At 35.7% G+C, this 21,458-nt stretch overlaps 1 protein-coding gene across 1 annotated transcript in view; it reads left to right on the forward strand.

Moving 5' to 3' along the window:
- Window positions 1-21,458, forward strand: part of LOC121731099 (proteoglycan 4-like) — a 69,986-nt gene that overhangs the window by 26,027 nt on the left and 22,501 nt on the right. Inside the window, exon 2 of the mRNA XM_042120436.1 lies at window positions 9,309-9,428. The gene's annotated coding sequence lies outside the window, so the exon portion shown is untranslated. The remainder of the gene's footprint in view (window positions 1-9,308; window positions 9,429-21,458) is intronic.

The following is a 21,458-nucleotide window of genomic DNA, read 5'->3' on the forward strand; positions in this document are numbered from 1 at the left end:
TGTGACAGTACTGTTTACTTTTACACTACATCAAAGTTTAAAATATTACCTCCGAGATCCAGAAGTAGTGACTCTTATGGCATTAACTTAAGACCCTGATGGAGGTGAAACAAGTCAACTGTGAACTAACTTTAAATTTGAACACAATATGCTACCGCCATACAGTTTATTACCTTGTCGATTTTATTTGCCCATAGTCTATGATTTATGGTTTGCTAGATAGGCTTTTGATTGAACCAAGATCAACTGCCTGAAAGTTAATTTGCATAAAATCGCATATCGCATTAATAACTTAACAATAAAATTTATTCAGTATTCTTTCCCTGTACAAAATATAGTAAACAGACTATGGACTCTAAACCACTGAACCAAGATAAGGTATGGACCTTATCTTGGTTCAGTGGTTCAAGCTTAAAGAGGTAACAAAAAGACAGACAATCACATTATCACATTTAGCATTATAAATGTGAACGACCGCACCGTTAAAGTTAATTGTTGACAAACTTTAATACTTACATATTTTGATAAAAGAGAACTATTTGGGAATTCCTAACTGTGATCTAAATAAAACACGGCGTGACCATTCTGGGACTTCGGGACTCAAAATATCCCGGGACCTAACCCCAGAACATAATCTACTGCAAAATCTAAACTAAGTAGATAATGCCTGCAACTCCGTTGCGCCAAAATTCGTTTCTCGCGCAGAAACTGTACATTTTTCCGGGAAAAAAGTAGCATAATATGTCCTTTCCCGGGATTTAAAGTATCTCCATATAAAATTTCAACAAAATCGGTTGAGTGGTTTGGGCGTGAAGAGCTAATAGATAGACAGACACACTTTCGGATTTATAATATTAGTATGGATATAAATCTTCGCGGGAATCGTATAAAATGATGTGCCGGAATCGATCGTTTCTTACGATTTAATCGAGGTTACAGAGTGCCTTTATAATCGTCTATTAAGAATACATAAAAAAAAATGACCGATTGCCGATTATTATTAGTCAGTAAGTAGCCATTTGAGTGGCCTTGTTGAAACAATATAATTGTGATCGGCTATTAAATAAATTGCTTCTAAAGTTAACATTTAGGAAATGTTAATTGAATATTTTCTAGCCTATTTGAATTTTATCGTTTACTTATAGAATATAGATATGATGATTAGTCGATGATGATAAAAGCAAATATTTGCTAATAACCATTTTGTTTTAGTGTTATTACGTTGTCGTAAATTGCTAAAAACTCATGTGTTAATAAGCCAAACCAACATAGAATTTGATTAGAAAATGTTCCAATGGTTAAACTCGTAAGATAACGAAAACATAAATTCTCTACAAATTCTGTGTGTATTTGCCTTAATGAGACAGTAAATTCATTATAATTTCAACTCTCAAAAAAACGGCAAACCAAGGTTAAAAAAGAACACAGTATTCGACATATTTCTGCGCAGGCCAAGAAATATTAAATTCAATTATAAAGTATCAGCGCAACCATACTATTATAATATCTAATAGTACATTAATAACAGTAATTGACATGTTGATACCATTTGTTTTACAATAATCTATCACCCGTAACAAATGATTTGAACAACGTGCTCAAAAAACCTTCGCATTCTTGATCATACATTCCGAATTAGACCAATAAAGTCCTATTGTAGCACCTTGTCTATTGTGACCGACAATAGTGTTAATAAGGTTACGTTTCGCGCATAGTAATTGAATTATTAAATAATAGTGACCTAATAACATAGTGAACAATTATTTAATAATGGCTTATTATTCTGCTAGATCGACGCGTGCGCGGCTTGACCCCGTGTCCACCTTGGGACACTTCTTATTAGGGTTTTGTAGTCAACAAGGAACCCTTATAGTTTTTAGATCATAAAGTAAGCTCACGTAATATGAGTGTTTTGACTTATTATTGTCATCAGAGTGAGCAGCTCATTTCCCTTTCATTACACATAATATTATAGAGTATAGACTAAAACAGAAACCAGTATTATTTATAAAAATCTTGGTACACGGTAGTGCACCCGCCGAGACGAGTTGTAATTATTTCTTAAAAGCTTCTCTTGCATATTTGTACGTTCTTATTCTGTCTTGTCTTTATGTCTTTATCATCTTAGATCTTATTTCACAATCGTCTAAATCCTTATAAATTTTCTCTCTATTGTTCATTATGCATCATCATAATCAGCATGGCTTCCTACCTCGTAGATCAACTACAACGAACTTAGTCTCATATGTATCCTACCTAACAGATATCCTTGATAAAAGAGGTGAGGTACATGCTATTTATACAGATTTCAAGAAAGCTTTTGACCTTGTTCAGCATGACATTTTGTTACATAAAATTGAACAGATGGGAGTTCACGGATCTCTTTTGCGGTGGTGTGAATCATATATTAGAAATAGATCTCAACTGGTATCCATTCATGGTTTTAAGTCCAAAAGTTCCCTAGTACCATCTGGTGTACCTCAAGGCTCACATTTAGGGCCTCTATTTTTTATTATTTTTATAAATGATTTGTGTTTTGCTTTGAGAACATATTTTAAATTTTACGCCGATGACCTGAAAATCTACAAGGCAATTACCACTTGTGACGATACTCAGCAACTTCAGGAAGATCTTAACACTGTTTATAGATGGTGCTGCAGGAACTACATGGTTTTAAATGTTGGCAAATGCTATTTTATAAGATTTACTAAAAGGCGCAATAAACTTACTGCAGAGTATAGTATCAACGGTCAACCTCTATCGGAGATGTCAAGCATTAGGGATCTAGGTGTCATCATGGACTCTGCGCTTAGTTTCCGTGATCATATGGAGAATATAATAAACAGGACTTCTAAATTGACAGGATTTGTAACAAGACAAATGAAAATATTTAATGAACCAAGTATATCCATCCTAATATTTAATTATATTATTCGCAGCATTCTGGAATACTGTTCACCGGTATGGAATCCAACTTATCAGACGCATTGTGATCGCATCGAGCGGATACAGAAACGTTTTGTTTATTTTTTATGTTTCAATAATCCTACGTGCAGAAGGTTTTATAGTTATGAAGACAGACTAAATCACTTCCAAATATCGACGTTAAAAGCGCGCCGCAAAATGCTGGATATGATGTTTCTTTACAAGGTTACACATGGACTGATCGATGCGCCTGATTTGCTGGAATCCTTGTCATTCAGCGTACCCAGAGTGGGTAGTCGTTTCCAACATCGTAAAACTTTTTCACTATCATCATACAGGACAAATTTAGGACAACATGGCCCTTTGTATCGCATGTGTTCATCATGTAATGCTATCAATATGACCTATGACATATTCTCTGGTTCTCTTGTCTCGTCTAAAAAGACTCTTAAGGAGATCTTCGGCTAGGGTAATTACTGTTTTTTCTTTGTAAGTAACTCCAACTAAATATGTGTTTAAAAATAGTAGTTAGTTGACACAAATTCTAATTGTTATGTGCATGTTGTGTTCACTTCTTAGAGAGATACATTCTCTGGCATTATAATTTTATACTCTATTATTTATGGCTACATGTATTGTGAATTGTATCTTGTTTTGTGAACCTAATAAAAAAAAAATAAAAAAAAAAAAAATTATCAAGTAAAAAAGGACAAAATGTCCAGGATATTTGTCAATTATAAAGTCAAATATGAAACGGATTCTTGATATAATAATTAAACAGTTAATATTTCCAAATAAAGATCAATCAAAAAGCTCCCAAAACTGGTAGGCGGTAGACATGCTAATACGTATTAAATTAGCCGATAAATATTCATAGTCGATTATATAATGAAAATGGATCATCGACATGGAATGTAGATCAAGGACTTAAGTCAGTAGGTATGGATTTGATAATTGTAGGTATGTATGAATTGGCAAGTTGAAATTTCTCTCTACATTGCATTGGCTTATTATGGATTAACAATCGAATAAAAGTATTATATGATAGATTTTAATATGATCTAGATTCTAGAATATTTTAATTCTAGATTGCTTCACAATCATGGTTTTCCATCAAGGCCTGGAGGCACTTTATATAGTGGTCGGTAATATTTGACAAGTCACAATATAACAGTATTTCGGACAGGATAATTATATTACTGAAATGTTTTACGATAGAGGCAGCACCAGCGTAGAGAGTAAACAAAAAGTTTTGTTTGACCTTTGACAACGTTTCTGTCAATTTCTGATATGACGTGTGCAAACTGTCGTATTTTGGTCAGATTATTTACTGTATGTAGCGCCCTCTGATCCGACCTTTGCGTTATATTCCTTATTCGACAGTCCATAACGGTTAAGGAGATGTCCTAACGGTACAAATCTATAAAAAATATCTAAGGAACCCTTTTCCCTGCGGGGCTAAAATGGTCGCTTTGGAGAATCATATTAATATGAATCATAATATGATTCATTCGTTTAAAATCGCAAAATTCTGCTTGCAATTCATGTCTAGTAATTCGTAATAATTTGACATTTGTCAGTTTTGACAATTCATTTGCTGTATTGATTGAGAGGAATTGCTAAATGTGACCATTTTAGCCCCGCTGTACTTAAATACCAGAAAAATTGGTATAGGACTGACAGAATATAATTCGAACCGAATCGTTAATAACAACAATGGTGCAAAAAAGTCTGAGAATTTGATACAAGTTTTTGTTGTTCGTATAATCAATTAAGTAATAACAACGCTTTTAGAATGCATAAAAATAAAAGTATATTTGAATATTTATGGCTCCTAAATTATTTCATCTCGTTTGCAGATAAGATAAAAATGAAAAAAAGCCTTTTTAATGGCACCTCTGTATCCGTAAGGCGCTCCCTGTTTGACAATTACACATATCTTCACAATTATATCATCGAATACCACAAAGCCTTAAATTCAAACCGGTCGAATGACATTTAAAAACTACATCTTAAAACATAGCAAACAATCTGTAATAATATTTGAATAAACTATACTTAGCACGTTAGTAAGATTAGGATACTTTAAGCGCTTCGAAGAAATAAGTTAACTTCACTGTTGCATTTTAAAGTGTTTCAAAGTGAAGTTAAAAAGCGATAACTTTGGCTATATTTAAAACTGTAAATAATTTCATATTACAGAATTCCATAAGATAATTTTGAGAACAAAATCATTTCGACTCATATCGCATCGATAAGTAAAACATGGCGCTTGCGACGCCTTAATAAAGTCGAATAAAGTTTTCACTGTCGAAACTATTAAATATAATTTGACTAATTAATATCCTTAAAGAATCCATAATCAATAATTTAGACGTGGGAGAGCCATGCTTCGGCACGACCGGCTTGACCGGAGAAATAGCACGTTCTCACAGAACACCGGCGTGAAACAGCGCTTGCGCTGTGTTTCGCCGAGTGAGTGAGTTTACCGGAGGCCCAATCCCCTACCCTATTCCCTTCCCTACCCTATTACCCTATTCCCTCTTAAAAGGCCGGCAACGCACCTGCAGCTCTTCTAATACTGCGAATGTCCATGGGCGACGGAAGTTGCTTTCGATCAGGTGACCCGTTTGCTCGTTTGTTATTTCATTAAAAAAAACGTAATATTAAATATTACTCAAAGTTAATAAAAGTTCAACCGCCAGTATTTCTCGTGCCTTTTGCCGTTCAAGTGACATTTTTGTATCGAGATTTACTCAACTTCCTCCATTACTGGGCAAATATATTACCATTATAAGTGTCATATTAATTATACTACATCTAATTCGAGAATTTCAATATTGACCTATTACATAAATATAGAATGTTTGACCTTTGAGGATTACTCTGAAGCGATTAAATGTCGGACAGAGTTAATACAGTCGCGTTCGTAAATGCTAATGTAGACATTTATTTCAAGTGTAAATGCACTTTATATATCGCTCGTGACTGACCGGATACATCCTACTGATGAAATAGTAACGCCTCTAAATACTAGCTAACAGGTAGTTCTTAAATTTTTAAGAGCATCTTTATGGTATCGCAACAGTTAGGACCTGTTTCATCACTTTCTGATAAAGTGCCGAATAGGCTATTCACAACTTTTTTGACAGATTCTCCATACTTGAACTGTCAAGTTAATTGGTGGATAGCCTTTGCCCTTTTCGTCACTTATCCGGAAGTGGTGAAACAGACCCTTAATGTACTATCAGAGAATTTGATTCTGAGGCAGATGACGGATCTAAGCATAGACATAATATAATGCTAATATTATGTCTATGGATCTAAGCATAGACATAATATAAAGTATATATTATGTCTATGGATCTAAGTAATATGGCCCAGCCGACAGATTACAACTAGCACTGAATTGACATAATCCAACCAAATGACGTACTTAGGTCTGTCAACTGCCTTTGAATCAATTTCTTTGATGGTACCAACCGTGCCCGGAACGGGGTGGAATTTATGCTGATACAATGGTTTTAACTATAATTTTTTGCGTATTCAATACATTTCCTAAGTAACAAAATACCAAGACTACGCTATGAAAACCCTGTCTAGTATAGCAAAAATGCTCTACTAATTATTATGTTCCAAATTATGACAGCTTTTCCTTTTTTCATTAATTTGTAATATAGGTACAAATTACAATCTTTCTTCTGAATAACTATCCAGATTATGACTGCGCACGTTCTAAAATAATTTAAATTAGAACTGATATTATTAAAGCCTACTAAATTATTTAGCGGCTTCTGAAATTTTCTGAGATAACAATGCAAAAAGATAAATTTTGCTTTTTCAAGATTGCACGCTATAAGATGCAAGTTAAGGACATATATTATCCTGGTCACAAGGTCAATTACCTTTGTGTAACAAAAACGCATCCGGACTGATCATGATGACGAGGTTACGTACTTTTCGAAAGTACTCTACAATCCTTATTCGTCAAGGTCACTGTTATAAAAAACGTAATGCGCTTTACCTAACCCGGGTTTTATTGTCTCGCGACAACAGACAATATGATAACGATTTCAGTATGCAATAAATGCAATAAATAAAATATGATAATAGGCTATATATTACTGCAATGTTTTCGCTAGAGCATAGGCAGTAAACAAAAGTTTTGTTCGACGTTTTTGACAACGTTTCTGGCAATATTTATGACGTGTGGAACATGTTGGATTTTATTCGTTTATTTACTGCATATTTATAATATGCTAATGCTAATAGTGTCATATAAACAGTCTTAAGCACAGTATAGCAATATGACATATCCCTACAGTAGTGAAACGAATGTACTTGCGCAGAGCAACGGAGGAGTACCCGCGGGGAAGCGGGCGGCGCGGGCCCGCGTACACTAACTCGCGGAGTTTGTATACCTGCACCCACAGGGGTGACGTTGGCGCGCTGTCTACGAATTTTGTGTTGTAAAACGATAACTTATCTTATAAACAATGGGATTTTATAATAAATGTTCAGTGTACGGATGTAAATCTGATTCAAAAAACAAAAAGGATTTAAATTTTCATAAATATCGGCCTACAGTTTACACTAATATTGTGTTGGCCTTGGCGGCATTTATTTGCATCTCTGTTTTATTGTTTACGTTGTAAGAAGTGTAATAAATTAAAAATCTGTCAAATACCCTGTTGCATACTAATTAGTACCTACCTAGCTAGGTACATACACCAAGTGTAACATTTTGTCCTTTGGACCGCCCTTACCGCGCACGTAATAAGAGTTTTAACCAGGGATGTTAGACGGCCACTTGGAAATCCTTGTATCGAGCTGGCTGAAAACTGGTATCGGAGACAGAAAACTGGTACGCCTGTGCTCCGCTCCGGCGCTGCGAACACTGATGACAAACTGTGTCGGAAGTTGCATCCCAGTGGAAAAAATTAATATTTTAATTTCGTATACTGACAATAGAGGGCAGTAATCATCGAACGCACAGAAGAAATATCATTTTGAACTGCATTATCTTTTTGATATTATACTGCATGATTCGGGTATAAAATGTAAAATATTTTGAAAAAAATAGATAAATGATTTATAACGAAGATTTTTATAAGAAACGAGGGTTCGTTTGCTTAACCAAACAATGGAAAAGAAGTCCGAAGTAAACAAATTGAGATTTCGAAAAAACATTTTTACACACAAGTCACAACAAAACTGTTTATCGAGACTGCTTTAGACATATATTAATCTGTGGACTGCTTGCTATAAAAAAGTTTAAAAGGAAATCTGATTGGAATGTTTTTTTACATGCATCTTTGGCCGGTTATTCTATATGGTCAGTGTATTTTGGTCGGTCAAGGGCCAATCTTGGTATTTTTGCCACCAAGTACCAAGCGATTGGTACGTCTGACGTCCCTGGTTTTGAAGTGTTTCTCTTACACCTGACGTGTAATTAATTATTGGATATTTTATATATTCGAAATTTCGAATGCGTCTTCATTGTTAATCCTTCGATGATTCGTGGATCCTTGGAAATCTATTGTTATTCTATTGTGTCTCCTTCACCGGTGAGCTTATGGGGCTTGATGGGTTAGTTACATTTTTAAATAGAGAACAAAAATCATTTATAAATAAAGTTTCACGTAAATATCTGGCAGTACGACATAATATTATGTAAATAATAAATATAACACGCTGATTAAACAGATTAAATGATAACATTTGCATTGCAAGCACAATATTTTATTTTTATTTTATTTCCCGTTCCGTGGCAACCCTGGCATATCTGCTCAGTACCTGTCATCGGTGGCGGCATCGTGCGACATCAAAGGCGTTTCGTTACTGTAGGGACTAATATTGCTATACTGTGGTCTTAAGCGTCTCCCAGACAGACGCGGCCTGCGGTGACGGTGGCGGTCAGTTGGATGGCTTACGGCCATTCCCAATATTTGATCTATCTCTGGTTTTGCCCTACTAGAGATAGGAATAGCTCACAATTGACATAAAATATTTTATGTCTAATGTGAGCTATTCCTATCTCTAGTAGGGCAAAACCAGAGATAGATCAAATATTGGGAATGGCCGTTAGCCGCGTGGCCGCGTGTGTCTGTGTCGTTCCTAGAACTCTTAAGTCATCCAGCCGACCGCCACCGCCACCGCCACCGCAGGCCGCGTGTGTCTGGGAGACGCTTTATGCACCGACCTTTGCCGTTTTCGTAATATTCCCCTATTTTAATATACTAGCTAAAATATAGCATCCCTGGCATCACTGTGATCCCCAGTTAAAGTTCCCGATGGAATTTTGTAAATTCTTGACTGTTAAATTAATATAAATATAATATAAACAAAAGTTAATAAATTAATTAACTTTTGTGTTGTTTCAGGATATGGATGGACAATGAGTAATGCATGAAGGAATAGAATCGACAAAAATGCGGAACAACCAGAATGATATGTCACAGTACGTAGCCAACGCTGCTTCACTGCTCTATTAGAAGACTGAGGTAAGTTTACCTAGTATATTTCCTGAACTGTAAGCGAGACAATATTGCATATAATAGCTCCCACACCGGTTTCGGTGACGGTGGCCGGTTTCATTGAAACCAGGCCAGCTACGCAGGAGTCATTTTATAATGCCCAAGTGTGTGCGCAGTACACAAGAGCACTCTTTATTCCTTTACTCTCATAACCCAGTGGGACGGAAGACTGACACGACCGGCGAGAGATCAGGCGCAGGACTGACTTTTTACATGCCCATCCGACGCATAGATCATCTTACTTGTCAGACAATCAGGTGATCAGCCTGCAATGTCCTAACCAAACTTATAAATAATATGTTTCCAACGCGGGAATCGAACCCACAACCTCCGAGTCAAGAGCCGCGCTCTATACCACTAGACCACGGGAGGCGTTATTGCATAATTATTTTATTAAGGCCCAGTAGTCCCTAAAATAAGCAGGTCGATGTCTGTCAGTACGAACATCGACGTTAAGGACATTAAAATAACATTCATATCAGCGCGCCTTGTACAGTGGCTGTTACGCGCTCGCCGCGTGCCTTAAGAGGATACCACAGCGGCTAGAGAAATGAAAAAAAAGTACGTGTAATATGTATAGCTGTCTCCCTTACCTCAAGCCTATACCGCAGAACGCGATAGAGACAACTGCAGAAAATCCAGAAAATCAACGATTCGTTGTCCCCTGATTCCTTCTCCAAAACTTAACCGATTTAAGTACTTTTTTCATTAAAGATTAAAAAAAGGCTTGAGCTGTGTTCCTATGTTTTGCTTTTTTTGTATAATCTATCCAAATCTGTTTTCTGGACGTTTGAACACAGTGGAAAATCTGGCCATTTTTTTGGGTTGTTGAACGTTCATATCTTATTTAATAATTAAATTATGAAAAAAAAGAAAACATAGGGACATTGTATTAGTGGCCGTAGATATTCAGGAAAAAAATTATAACTCTACTAGCATTATCCAGGGAGGAAACAGGGGACAACGTTTGTATGGAAAAAATGGCGGTGTGGAATCCTCTTAATAATAGAAAATAGGAGTAAAAACCTTTTGTTTTTAGTATTACACAAATCAAATATATCAAATCGTTTACGTTAGGTTACGAGACATATACTACATTTTTTGTTTTTTCTAGGAAGTGTGTAATTTAGTCATAAAATGATTTAATTATGAAAAACAGCGTTATAACAGTCATCTTTCAGATTTTTTTCTATCGAGCAGAATTTTTCAAATTGTGTACTGATATACCTTTTGCGTATAGGAAATTTTCTCAATTTTAAAACGGTACTTATTTTATACTTAAATAATGACATTTCCTTTACTAAAAACGTGTCTTAAAAAACCCATTTTACGTAGTTGCAACAACCACAGCGCCTTAAGTTTTTTACTCAGTATTTTCGGTAGATATAGGTCTAAGGAGATTTCTTCTCCCGATTTCCAATCGATCTAGCCTAACCTAGATTTGAAGGAAATTGCGTATTTTTGGGTCAATTATGATTTTGGTGATTTTTTAAATTAGAACAATTCAATAGACAAGTCAGGGCAGAGACCGAGACAAATACACTTTAACGCTTACTCTTTAAACGACAGGTTTGCATTTTCATTTAAGGGTCAATTTACACCGCAACGCGACGTGTGTGCGTTTTTAAATTTGTACTGAATTGCCAAATTTCAATTGCGTGAGATGTTGCAAATCCGTCAAATCCATACAAATTTAGAAATGCATCTACGCGTCGCGTTACGGTCTGAATTGACCCTCACAGCATCAGGAGCCATGACTACCATGAGGCAAAATGACAAGGCTGTAAAAATTAGATAACCCATTAAGTAAACCCAGTAGTTGGTACACTCTAAACAATACACAAACTGCGAAAAGGTTACTCAAAAATGACGCATATGAAAAACAAACGCGTTGCGACAATCCATACACGCTGTAACGCGGAGACTTTCGGATGCAGATCTAATATTTCACGGTAAGAACAAAAAATGCTGACCCCATTTGAGTGAAACTAACACACTTGTATGCCAAGGCCAGCGGTCAAATTGATATTACGTAGAGTGCCGCCGGTTGTCACGTTTTAAATGCGCTCAAAATGGCTGCCAATTATAACTGCACGATTAGGTAAACGGGATTCGTTTTGGAAAATGTGCTTTACTGAAAAATCGTTTTACGTAAATTGAATTCTTTTAATTTAATTCGAATTTTGCTATTGAGTAGGGAATAACGCAAAGGCCAGAGCAGAGGGCGCTGCTAGCCCATACATACTTTGGTCAGTATATTTACTTAATCAGACCAAAATCCAAGATGTTGCAATATCTTGGATCACGTCATGTCAGAATATTCAATCTCATACTCAATTACTCAGTTTTTTTTTTCAAATATTCTCTGAACGTCGGTGCTATACTGGACTACTGCAGCTGGTGCCTACAACCGGTAGACTGCTGTTGACACCAGTATTAACAGAAGCGTCGCCAAACGTCGAACAAAACTTTTTTCTTACTGTATGTGCTGGTGTTGCCGTTTAGCATGAAAACATTGCAGTAATAATATATCCTATGCTACAACGCTAAAATCATTTTGTCAGTATCATACAGGCGACTTTTAAAGATTATTTTTCTTCTTTACAGTAATATTTTTTTATTCGACAAGAAGTATGTTTAATGTTTTCTTAGAAATTACTCTACCGAATATGTTGAATACAAAATGCAAACAAAAGCTCAACCGGTACAGGTCAAAAGTGGCAATATATTAAACAAATCGCTTTTATATGACATTTTAAAGTTATAAAGTGCTATTGTTATCTCGATGTTTGCTGTAATTTGTCCGAAATTAGTAACCTTGCCATTTTGAGACCACACATTTGAGGATAATGTCACATAATATCATTAAAAAAACGCTTAGATCATAAACTGATATAACAGTATAGTTCTTATAAGTCTGGCCTGTCTGTGAGAAACAAAATCCGTTCAGTAATTTTATAACCTAACATGTCAAATTAATCCTGTTTCTGTATTGCTTGGCAAAAACATAACAGCACTTGTCAAAAGCACCAGTACAAATGTTGTGTCAAAAGTGCGTTGAAACTTCAAGCGTAGCGTAGGGCTACGAGGGCTGCTATTTATGTATCCGGAATTAAAAAAAGAAACAAACATATATCATTTAATATGGTTTTATTGCTTTTCAAAATATTCGCCGCGATGATCGACACACTTTTGCATACGCTGGAACCAATTTTCATAGCACTTTTTCCATTCTGATTGAGGTATCTCCAAAACGTGCATTTTGAACGCATCAACAGCCTCTTCGCGGCTCGAAAAACGTTGACCACGTAATTTGTTCTTCGCGTATGGAAATAAAAAGAAATCGTTAGGTGCCAAATCAGGGCTGTACGGAGGATGACCAGTCAATTCGATCTTTTGACCCTCCAAAAACTGAGTTGTTTCAGCTGAGGTGTGACAGCTAGCATTGTCGTGATGTAATATGATTCTGCGTTGTCGGTTGTCCTTTCTTATTTCTTCAAAGACTTCTGGTAAACAAATGGTCGTATACCATTCAGAATTAACCGTTTTACGATTCTCTAATGGCACTGTAGCCACATGTCCATTAATTCCAAAAAAACAGGCGACCATTTGCTTCAAAGTACTTTTTGCACGAGTAACTTTTGTTGGTTTTGGCTCATCTTGGAACACCCACACCGTTGACTGTTGTTTAGTTTCGGGGTCATATGCATAGATCCAAGATTCATCACCTGTGTAGATATTATAAACGGCTTTTGACGTACCACGGTTGTATTTTTTTATCATTTTTTTGCACCAATCGACACGAGCCCGTTTTTGATCGATTGTCAAGTTGTGCCGTGTGCGGAATCCAACGCGAACATATTTTTTTTACAGCCAAATGTTCGTGTAATATCTTATGTATGCTCGTCATACTTATGCCTAAGGACGCCTCTATCTCGCGATATGTAACATGACGATCACGCATTATTAGTTCCCGCACAGCATCTATATTTTGTGGGACAACAGCTGTTTTTGGGCGACCTTCTTTATTTTCATCCGTGAGCATAGACCGCCCACGATTAAACTCACTGTACCAGTGATAAACAGTGGTTTTTGATGGTGCTTCATCTCCAAAAGTTGCGGTGAGTTGAATAAAGCACTGTTGTTGATTTAGCCCACGCCGAAAATCGTAGTAAATCATTGCACGAAAATGTTCACGCGTTAAATCCATGGCAAATGAAGACACGCAATTTTCAAAATGACGTTACAATGGAAAAATAATTGACAGTCACATGAAACAAAATGTACTTATTCTTCAACCAAAGAGTTCTATTTTCAAATGTTGTAATTACTTTTTAAATATTGTTCTTGTAAGTGGCCAGTTCCGGATACATAAATAGCAGCCCTCGTACCTAGTGCCTTTTTTTATGAAATAAGGGGGCAAACGAGCAAACGGGTCACCTGATGGAAAGCAACTTCCGTCACCCATGGACACTCGCAGCATCAGAAGAGCTGCAGGTGCGTTGCCGGACTTTTAAGAGGGAATAGGGTAATAGGGGAGGGTAGGGATGGGAAGGGAAGGGAATAGGGTAGGGTAGGGAAGGGATTAGGGTAGGCGATTGGGCCTCCGGTAAACTCACTCACTCGGCGAAACACAGCGCAAACACTGTTTCACGCGGGTTTTCTGTGAGAACGTGGTATTTCTCCGATAGAGCCGGCCCATTCGTGCCGGTCTACATTAAAAGAAAAGTGCCCTCATTCAAAACTCACTCTTTTTTTGTCAAACCGTAATTTCATAAAATAGTCAAATTCTTTGTAAATTCAGAGTACATTATTTTAATGAAACTAACTAATAACTCAAAACAACAATATTTCCTATCAATATTAAAAACATAAAACAATAACAAAAGAAGATTTTATTTTTTTATTTTAAGAACACACAATACCAGCCAAACAAGAAAGGTTAATTGATTACATTATTATACGAACAAGTTACAACATTATTATTTGTTATCTATCTACATCTACTGTCATGAAAAGTAGAGCTTATTGATAAGGTTAATATTAATAAGATTCAGAATCTTTTTAGGGTTCCGTACCCAAGGGGTAAAAACGGGACCCTATTACTAAGACTTCGTTGTCTGTCCATGTGTCCGTCTGTCTGTCTCCAGGCTGTATCTCAAGAACCGCTATAGCTAGACTTCTGAAAGTTTCACAGATTCTGTATATCTGTTGCCGCTAAACAACAAATACTAAAGACAAAATAAAATTAATATTAAAGGGAGGCATACAACAAACGTAAATTTTTTGGTCTTTTTGGCTTGTAATCCATAATGGCAACATATTATAGACACTTGAAATTTTCACAAAATCCTCAATTATATGTGTAATTTAATATAATTCATTAAATAATAAAATTAAAATAAAATAGATAATTCATCTCATATGAAAAACACAATTTTTGGCCTATTTTTCTCTATGACGGTACGGAGCCCTTCGTGTGCGAGTCCAACTCACACTTTTATTTTACTAGCTACTACATTGTCAACTGCCTAATCACTGGATTCAAATTCTTAATAGCTATGTCCACACCATGCGCTTTCATCTTCAATTTTCGTCATCTTCTTTCATTCAATTCTTTCTTTCTTTCGTTTTGGCGCATTAATTGAATGCGTCAACGAACGCAACGCCAACTGTCAGTTTTGATAACAAAGCGAAAGTTTTGGATACGGTGACGCATGCGTCGCGGGCATGCGTCGCGGGCATGCCTCACGTTGACAAACAGAAAAAGGCACAGTGTGGACAAAGCTAATGTAGAGCTGAAATGCTTGTTCACATGTATATGCCATTTAAATCATATTTCACAAATGACAAAGTTGTAAGGAAATTCATAATAAGTTAAATTCAAACTTCCTTGGTGTTTAGAATACCTTTCTCAGATACTTTTTTATTTTTTCAAGTACTTTTTAAACATTAAAATGTAAGTGACTGTACAAAACGCGTTATGCTTATTCAAAACGATCACGTTATTTTAATGGCTTAATTTTAGTCATAAAATTACGATTAGGCAAACATCGTGAAGATCAAGATTTTCAATGCTAGGGTAACTATTAATTACTAGAATGTCATAGGTTACTTCCTATGACTAATTAAGGTCTCCATGAACCTATTAATAAAATATTAAATATTCATTAAAATGTAGGTTAGGCTGTTTTTGCTGATGATTCGAATTTAATTGATCCCTGTATAGAGCCTATAAATTAAGTAAGTACAGTTGAGCAAAAAATATTTACTAATTTATTCAAAACATACCTGGGTAACAAAAATGATAATACTTTAGGGCGTGAATGTGTCCCTCATAGAGAGTTTACTGCAAAAGTAACAGCACTGAAAGATTTTTTTTTGTGATTTGAATGGGCAAGCATTTACATTTATATACTACGAGCTTTTGCTGCGGCTTCGCTCGCGTTAAGGAGTATTATTATATTCAAACTTTCATCCTCTATTTGAACCCCTTGGGGTTGGAATTTATCAAAATCCTTTCTTAGCGGATGTCTACGTTATAACATCTACCTACATACCAAATTTCAGCCCGATCCGTCCAGTGGTTTGGGCTGTGCGTTGATAGATCACTATGTCAATCAGTCAGCCACCTTTGAGTTTTATACAACGCACATATATAATCTATATATATATATATATATATATATATATATATATATATATATATATATATATATATATATATATATATATATATATATATATATATATATATATATATATATATATATATATATATATATATATATATATATATATATATATATATATATATAAGTGACAAAGGATACATGCAGACAATTAATTTTGTTGAAAATTTAAATATGTATAATCTATACAGGGTGTAACAGAAAATAAGTGATAATACTTTAGGGTGTGTACGTGTTCCTTGTAGAGAGTTCACTGTGAAAGCAGCAGCTCGGAAAGACGACATTTTTTTTTCACTTTTGTATGGGCAAGGGCCCCAGCATCACGAGTTTCCCCATACAAAAGTGAAAAAAAAATTTGGTCTTTCAGCGCTGCTACTTAAACAATCTTTTATAATATTGTTCGGTAAATTACAGGCTGATTTAATATTACCGTAATCATTACATTCTTCTAACAGATGTAGTACAGTTAGATCCATTCTGCATTTACATTTTGGTCTGTTTTATATTTATTTATAACGTGTAAACTCTACTTTTTTATGGGAAAATAAACTATTCAACCCTATTCCGGATTCAAAGTGTCTACATACAAAATTGACGAGACGTGGTAATAAATAAACATTCTTTTTTTTCTTTATATTGGACTAATTAGAATGTCCAATAATTTATTAGGCTTTGACCTGCATTATCTTAAACTTTTTCTTCAAGGTATCATAAATACTTTTCTTGTTTACATCGTTAAGCTATGAAGGCCGGGTGTTCAACATTATTTTGATTTCTTTCGTAATGTCACGTTGTCCCACTTGACTGTACAGTATCGAATTCTTATTAATGATGATATTGATTTTTAATGATGATATTCAAACTAAATATCAAAATATTACGTGATCTGCCACCTTCATATTAAATGCTTCTTAGTTATCATATTATCATTATAACCTTTATATTGAGAAACATTGTCGTATTTTAGGATGAAACGTCATATAATCCAAATCCAAACAAATATGTCTTAAATCTACAAGAGTTTAGATTATTTACTAGTTATTAATAAATATTTAAAATTCTTACATTTTAGATAAATATAGCTTAGCTCAAGACCATAACAAGAACAAAAAAATTACCTCTATGATTCCACAATATTTGTTTTTTTTTTATGAAAGAAACGAGCAAACGGGTCACCTGATGGAAAGCAACTTCCGACGCCCATGGACACTCGCAGCATCAGAAGAGCTGCAGGTGCGTCGCCGGCCTTTTAAGAGGGAATAGGGTAATAGGGGAGGGTAGGGATGGGAAGGGAAGGGAATAGGGGAGGATAGGGAAGGGAATTGGGCCTCCGGTAAACTCACTCACTCGGCGAAACACATATAGTGAACTTGTCGGCGTTTCGCAAACGCAATTCATCAATGCCTTATAAGATCATATAGAATAATATTCTAAATCGAGTGACAATTTGAATTTGTACAATAAATAGCAATTTCAACAGTCACTTCCATTGTGTTCACATAGCTTTACAATAAATAGCTGCTTTTGTGGGTTTTGGTTCTTCTTTGTGCACTTCTACTCGTTTTGTGGTTTAGCACATTTTACATTGCTAACTTTATCGTCAATTTATACTAGCGCAGAGTCGAAGCGCATCGAAGCGAATTATTAAAACTGAACATAACAAATTCAACCTTAGCTCCAAAGCGTTAACGCACTTTATTACTTCTGAAAATTTAAAAAGGAGCTCGCATCCGCCCGAATTCGCGTGAATGCGCCCGACCAACGCTGATTGGCCTCACAGAAGTAATGTATGCGTTACGCTCTGGAGTTAAGGTTAATTTTCTGGGTTCAGTTTTTGGAAATTCGCTTCGCTTCGCTTCGACTCTGCGCTATTATAAATTGACCCTAATTTTCCTGCTCTGATCAGACTGATAATGATGAACTATAGCTAAAAAAACTTTCGATTAAGTATATACATTTAGAAACAAAAAAAACTAGATCAAAAAAGGACCCATTCGTTTGGATGCTACGATGCTATGGACAGACACACACACAAACAGACAAACAGAATATAGACGCGTTAAAGTTATAACACCCCTCTTTTTTGTCGAAGGATAAAAATCGACAATAAACTCTTCCTAATATCTTTCTGTACCTAAAAGACAAAAAATCAAAATTAATGATTAAATAATAAGGCTGCCTGATTTCTCGGCGTTGTTTTAAGTAATACAATAAGTACCTAGATGTGGGAGTTACTCTTACCTACTGACATCAAAGCGACGGGTTTCGAAAGTCATCCATCACAAGTTTTTACTCGCACTCCCAAATACAATACGAAAACACGCGGTTTTAAATACCAGTAGCACATACACATACACATGGATGTATTTTTATGCTAGTTGCCTTCGGGTTGGATTACTTAAAAGTTGAAACTTAAAATATTATGCACTTTTATTTAGTACCCAAAAATAACAAAATTTAAAATTAAAATTTTCCAACGTAATAATTTTTCAATGTTTTTAATATAAATTATTATTTTTTTACTGAAATAGTTTTCAACCTCTGGCGACCCTACAGAAGCTTCGCGACTCTCCGGGGGCTTGGGTTAGGTTAGAAACAGGTTGCCGCGCGGAGTATCTGCGCTGAAAGCAGACACCACAAACTCGGCCGCTGCAGTTTTCGCCTCAGGCGGGTCCAGTGGCTCAGCGCCAAGCGGAGGAGAAGGCACGGACGGGTTTTAGTGGGTAGAGCTGCGGTCAATTTACCACCTTGCCGACCGCAGAGAGCCCCACATATCCGCGACTGGATTTCCCCGTCCCCCGCGGAATGTGTAGGAGCATTTCCCGTCCTTAAAAAAAAAAAGGTTAGAAACACGCAAAAACTAATTCTTGTCATATAAACTTCAATTGTCGATCCTGGCGACACAGATACAGTGGTGGAAATGTGTGGTGGGCCAAAGCCCGTTAAAAAAATTATAAACTTTAATCCCCATTACCCATAGGTGTAATGGGGATTAAAGTTTATACGAAAAGAATGACGCTAAACTAAGGGACTTAAATAGTTAAACCCCCTAGTTTAGCGTCATTTTGAAAATCCTTTGTCAATAGTTATTATAATTTGAGTGCCTGGCTTTAAACTCATAGGTTTGGCCTGTGCGTTGATCAATGAGTCAAAACAGCTTTCCAGTAGATATACAATATATTTATTATACAGAATAACAGAACGTTTTGAAATCTGGGTAAATATAATGTGTTAAAATATATAACTTTTTATATTGACTACTAGTAATCTTTGCAGGTGTGTATCGACTGTCGTAATTTATATCTACAGTAATGTTACAAATAGTTTATTCTCTATCGGTAGTAAACTATACTTTACAATATTGCGTTTCTCTCCTAGTCTATAATTTCAAAATCTTTTGTACAATCCAAAAAGTACACACCTTTTACATTAGTTCTTGCCCAATACGTTTTTAAGATAGAACAATGTGGTAACATTGATGTGGAATAAATCGGTATTCTTGTGAATACTAATTTTGATACAGTTTTACGTAAGATTTGCTCCATGCAGTAAAAGTGGATAGTGCGTTTCGTGTTATGTAATACTGCGCTCCGGCACGCAGCGCGATGTTAATGCTGCGGATACTATGATGCTGTTGATGTGCTGTCGAATCTATGACGCGGTTGCTGATCTTCCGATACTATATTACGATTGCTAATCTGTCGATCCTGGATTTTAGACTGCTGTTCCTTTACTGCGAATACTGTATTGTAGTGTACTGTGCTGCGGAAACTTTGATGTGGTTATTGTGCTGTCGATACTATGATGCGGGTCATGTGCTGTCAATACAATGATGCGGTCGGTGTGCTGCGGACACTATGATGATGTTGCTGTGCTGTCAATACTATGATACGGTTGCCCAGCGGGGCTAAAATATGGTCGCTTTGGAGAATCATATTATGAATCATAATATGATTCTTTTTTTAAGGCACAAAATGGTCACTCTGCTTGCAATTCATGTTTAAACTCCACTCGGGCTAACTTGTCGCTAGCGGTCGTTGACTCCCTGTCAAAAACTTGTCATTTTCCATATAAACCGCGATTGACAATGAAGTGTTAGATATTGTCAATCGTGGTTTTATATGGAAAATGACAAGTTTTTGACAGGGAGTCAACGATCGCTAGCGACAAGTTAGCACGAGTGGAGTATAGTAATTCGTACTAATTTGACATTCGTCAGTTTGGCAGTTTTGACAATCCCTTTACTGAATTGATTGAAAGGAATTGCTTAATATGACCATTTTAGCCCTGCTGCTCTCAAACTGTGATGCGGGTGATGTGATGTCGCCTGTCAATAGAATGATGTGGTGGGTGTGTTGCGGACACTAAGATGCAGGTGCTATTCTGCGGATACTGAGATGTGGATATTGTGCTGCGGATGCTACACTACGATGCGGTTGCTGTGCAGTGGATACAATGATTTGGTTGCTGTGATGCGGGTACTGTGCTGCAATACCGAAATATTAAAAAAGTGGAATTTTAGCATACTGCTATAATGTTAAATTCAAGCTCCAACATTTCAATAACTATAAAATAGAGTTTACCTAGGTGACACTCTATTTTGAAGTCAAACAATACGGTAACTGCTAAACTGGATGAACAATTTGATAGAATTTCAGACAGATGTTTAGAAGAAGTCATCAGCTCACATTTACAAAAAGTTAAAATATTATCTTTATATGGCACTTTACAACTAAAATGAATTAAGGCTTAAAATTAGAAATCACATTGGCAATCAAAGGTCATTTAGAATATTTTAATATTATTAAAAAATAATTCTAGATTTCTAGGTCATACTTTGGATCTAGATTTTCTTTGTCTATGACCACTCAGTTTTTGTGTAGGTAGAGCATACCATGAAGTGGAAATATTGTAATTTGTTACTCACTGAACGCTCTACCTGCATACCATTTAAAGTTAAAACTACTGCAATTTCCTTTATTAATATTAATAACCGGCAAAATTATTAAATAGCTTTATACATATTAGGTGCGATTCATAACAATTATTATCACTACCTTGGAAAATATGAACAAAAAAGAGATGTCCTCTAGGCAATATTGTTGTTAACAGTAGTTCTACCATTATGATATTGCAGTTTATTAATAATGTTTCCTTTTAACGTTATCTTCCCTGTATTTTCTTTCCTATTTGTCTTTCTTTGTCGCCGTGTTCTTTTGATGACGAACGATTACCTAAAACTATTGGCACTGGGGACGGTAGAGTTTCAGTATACCTACGTAACGTGCAAGAACTTTAAGATGCA

The sequence above is a fragment of the Aricia agestis genome, chromosome 10, assembly GCF_905147365.1.
Source record: "Aricia agestis chromosome 10, ilAriAges1.1, whole genome shotgun sequence".
Classification (NCBI taxonomy): Eukaryota; Metazoa; Arthropoda; class Insecta; order Lepidoptera; family Lycaenidae; genus Aricia; species Aricia agestis.